At 42.3% G+C, this 4,580-nt stretch overlaps 1 non-coding gene across 1 annotated transcript; it reads right to left on the bottom strand.

Moving 5' to 3' along the window:
• Window positions 1-300: 300 nt before the first annotated feature.
• LOC127743554 (small nucleolar RNA R71) lies at window positions 301-408 on the bottom strand. Its single transcript, XR_008004940.1, has one exon. It is a non-coding gene; the product is annotated as a small nucleolar RNA R71 (small nucleolar RNA).
• Between the last annotated feature and the right edge of the window lie 4,172 nt (window positions 409-4,580).

Raw genomic sequence — 4,580 nt, 5'->3', positions numbered from 1 at the left:
ATTGGAGCAAAAAACTTTGAGCTTAAGTCTCAATTAGTTTCTCTGATGCAACAGAATTACAAGTTTCATGGACTTCCATTGGAAGATCCTCATCAGTTTTTGGCGGAATTTTTGTAAATCTGTAAGACTGTTAAGACCAATGGAGTTGATCCCGAGGTCTACAGACTTATGCTTTTCCCTTTTGCTGTAAAAGACAAAGCTAGTATATGGTTGAACTCTCAACCTAGAGACAGCCTGAACTCTTGGAAAAAGCTGGTTAATGCCTTCTTAGCTAAATTCTTTCCACCTCAAAAGATGAGTAAGCTTAGAGTGGAAGTTCAAACCTTCAAACAGAAGGAAGGTGAATCCTTCTATGAAGCTTAGAAAAGATACAAGCAGTTAATCAAAAGGTGTCCTTCTGACATGCTTTCAGAATGGAGCATCATAGGTATCTTCTATGATGGTCTGTCTGAGTTATCCAAGATATCATTGGACCATTCTATAGGTGGATCTATTTATCTGAAGAAAATGCCTGCAGAAGCTCAGAAACTCATTGAAATGGTTACAAATAACAGTTCATGTACACTTCTGAAAGAAATCCTGTGAACAATGGGATAACCCAGAAGAAAGGAGTTCTTGAGATTGATACTCTGAATGCCATATTGGCTCAGAACAAATTATTGACTCAGTAAGTCAATATAATTTCTCAGAATCTGACTGGATTGCAAGCTGCATCTGGCAGTGCTAAAGAAGCCTCCTCTGAAAGAGAAGCTTATGACCCTGAAAATCCTGCAATGGAAGAGGTAAATTTCATGGGAGAATCCTATGGAAACACCTACAATTCTTCATGAAGAAATCACCTAAATTTCTCATGGAAGGATCAACAGAAGCCTCAACAAGGCTTCAACAACAATAATGGTGAGAGAAAAAGGTTTGGCAATAACAAACCTTTCCCATCATCTTTTCAGCAACAAACAGAGAACTCTGAGCAGAATCGCTTTGGCTTAGCAACCATAGTCTCTGATCTATCTAAGACCACACTAAGTTTCATGAATGAAACAAGATCTTCCATTAGAAATTTGGAGGCACAAGTGGGTCAGTTGAGTAAGAGGGTTACTAAAACTCCTCATAGCACTCTCCCAAGCAATACAGAAGAAAATCCCAAGAGAGAGTGCAAGGCCATAACCACGTCCAACATGGCCGAACCTGTGGAGGAGGGAAAGGCAATGATTCCCAGTGAGGAAGAGCTCATGGGACGTCCACTGACCACTAGGGTGTTTCCCTCTGAGGAACCAAGGGAATCTGAGGCTCATACAGAGACCATAGAGATTCCATTGAACCTACTTCTGCCATTTATGAGCTCTGATGAGTATTCTTCCTCTGAGGAGGATGAAGATATTACTGAAGAGCAAGTTGCTAAGTACCTTGGAGCAATCATGAAGCTGAATGCCAAATTATTTGATAATGAGACTTGGAAGGATGAACCTCCATTGCTCATTAATGAACTACATGCCTTGGCTCAGCTAAAGATACCTCAAAAGAAACCGGACCCTAGAAGGTTCTTAATACCTTGCACCATTGGCACTATGACCTTTGAGAAGGCTCTGTGTGACCTGGGGTCAAGTGTAAACCTCATGCCACTCTCTGTAATGGAGAAACTAGGGATTTTTGAGGTACAAGTTGCAAGAATCTCATTAGAGATGGCAGTCAATTTAAGGAAACAGGCTTATGGACTTGTAGAGGATGTCTTAGTGAAGCTTGAAGGCCTTTACATCCCTGCTGACTTCATAATCCTGGACACTGGAAAGAATAAGGATGAATCCATCATCCTTGGCAGACCCTTCCTAGTCACAACAAAAGCTGTTATTGATGTTGACAGAGGATAGTTGGTCCTTAAAGTGAATGAGGACTACCTTGTGTTTAAGGCTCAAAGATCTCCTTCTGTAGACATGGAGAAGAAGCATGAAAAGCTTCTCTCAATATAGACTCAAACAGAACCCCCACATTCAAACTCCAAGTTTGGTGTTGGGAGGCCCCAACCATGCTCTAAACATCTGTGAAGCTCCATGAGAGCTCACTGTCAAGCCATTGACATTAAAGAAGCGCTTGTTGGGAGAAAACACAATTTTTATTTATCTATGTCAATTTTCCATTGTTATTTTATGTTTTCTTTAGGTTGATGATCATGTGGAGTCACAAAAACAACTGCAAAAATCAAGGCAAATTCAAAAACAGCATACCCTGGAGGAGGAGCTTACTGGCATTTAAACACCAGTAAGGGTAGCAGAATGGGCGTTAAGCGCCCAGTCTGGAACTATTCTGGGTGTTTAATGCCAGAAAAGGGCACCAGACTAGCGTTTAACGCCAGAAAAGGACACCAAGTTGGCATTCAACGCCAGAAAGGGAAGAAAAGCTGGCGTTAAATGCCAGAAATGGACAGCAATCTGGCGTTTAACGCCAGGATTGGCACTCAGAGGGCGTTTACACGCCAAAATGGTGTAGGGATAAGAAATTCTTGACACCTCAAGATCTGTGGATCCCACAGGATCCCCACCTACCTCAACTCACTCTCTCTCTTCTTCACAGATTCCAATCGCCTCCATTTCTCTTCCCCAATACCCTTCACCAATCACATCCACCCACTCTTCCTAAAAAAACCCCACCTACCTCACCATCCAAATTCAAATCTTTTCCCTCCCAAACCCAACCCTAATACACGAACCCTACCCCTCTCTCCACCTCTATATAAACCCGCATCACTCCTTCATTTTCACACATCATAAACACTTCTTTCCCTGCTTGGCCGAACCACTCACACCTCTCCATCTCCTCTATTTTCTTGTTATTCTCCTCCCTTCTTTCTTGTTTTTCTCAAAGACGAGCAAACATTTTAGGTTTGGTGTAGGAAAAGTGTTTGCTTTTTATTTTTCCATAACCATTTATGGCACCTAAGGCCGGAGAAACCTCTAGAAAGAGAAAAGGGAAGGCAAAAGCTTCTACCTCCGAGTCATGGGAGATGGAGAGATTCATTTTAAAGGTCCATCAAGACCACTTCTATGAAGTTATGGCCAAGAAGAAAGTGATCCCTGAGGTTCCTTTCATGCTTAAGAAGAATGAGTATCCGGAGATCCGACATGAGATCCGAAGAAGAGGTTGGGAAGTTCTCACCAACCCCATTCAACAAGTTAGAATCTTAATGGTTCAAGAGTTCTATGCTAACGCATGGATCACCAAGAACCATGATCAAAGTGTGAACCTGAACCCAAAGAATTGGCTCACAATGGTTTGGGGCAAATACTTAGATTTCAGTCTAAAAAATGTAAAGTTGGCATTCAACTTGCCTATGGTACAAGGAGATACACGCCCCTACACTAGAAGGGTCAACTTTGATCAAAGGTTGGACCAAGTCTTCATGGACATATGTGTAGAAGGAGCTCAGTGGAAGAGAGACTCCAAAGGCAAGCCGGTTCAATTGAGAAGGCATGACCTTAAGCCCATGGTTAGAGGATGGCTAGAGTTCATCCAATGCTCCATCATTCCTACTAGCAACCGATCTGAAGTGACTGTAGATCGGGCTATCATGATCCATAGCATCATGATTGGAGAGGAAGTGAAAGTTCATGAGATTATACCTCTAGAACTATAAAAGGTTGCTGACAAACCTTCCACTTTAGTAAGGTTAGCCTTCCCTCATCTCATCTATCACCTATGCAATTTAGCTGGAATTGTCATAGAGGAAGACATCCTCATTGAAGAGGACAAGCCCATCACTAAAAAGAGGATGGAGCAAAGAACAGAGCGCACTCATGGACCTCAACAAGAGTATGAGGAAGTCCCCCATCAAGAAATCCCTGAGATGCCTCAAGGGATGTATTTTCCCCCCACACAACTATTGGGAGCAACTCAATACCTCTTTGGCAGATTTGAGTTCCAATATGGAGCAACTAAGGATGGGCACCAAGAGCACTCCATTATTCTCCATGAAATTAGAGAGGATCAAATAGCCATGAGGGAATAGCAACAAAGGCAAGGAAGAGACATAGAGGAGCTCAGACGTTCCATTGGATCTTCAAGAGGAAGAACTAGCTGCCATCACTAAGGTGGACTGGTGGACAAAATTGTGATAAAAGAGTTTCAGGCACTGTTAGAGAAGCTCACAACTCCGTTCAACTAACCAGCAAGTGTACTGGGTCGTCCAAGTAATAAACCTTACGTGAGTAAGGGTCGATCCCACAGAGATTGTTGGTATGAAGCAAGCTATGGTCACCTTGTAAATCTCAGTTAGGCGGATTAAATTGGTTTATGGGTTTCGAAAATAGAAATAAGAAAATAAATAATAAAAGGGATAGAATACTTATGTAGATTCATTGGTGGGAATTTCAGATAAGCGAATGGAGATACTGTATGCTCAAGGACGCCTGCTATTCTCCTGCTTCAACTCAATCCTTCTTACTCCTTTCCATGGCAAGCTGTGTATAGGGGTTCACCATCAGCGGTGGCTACTTTCAATCCTCTCGGGAAAATGAAAACTATAGCACGGCTAATCACTGGTTGGTTCCTGCGCCTACTGGAATAGAATCCCTTGATTCTTTTGCGTCTGT

This window comes from Arachis duranensis, chromosome 10, assembly GCF_000817695.3.
Source record: "Arachis duranensis cultivar V14167 chromosome 10, aradu.V14167.gnm2.J7QH, whole genome shotgun sequence".
NCBI lineage: Eukaryota > Viridiplantae > Streptophyta > Magnoliopsida > Fabales > Fabaceae > Arachis > Arachis duranensis.
The sequence above is the reverse complement of the archived record's forward strand: the minus strand, read 5'-3'. Positions and strand labels throughout refer to the sequence as shown.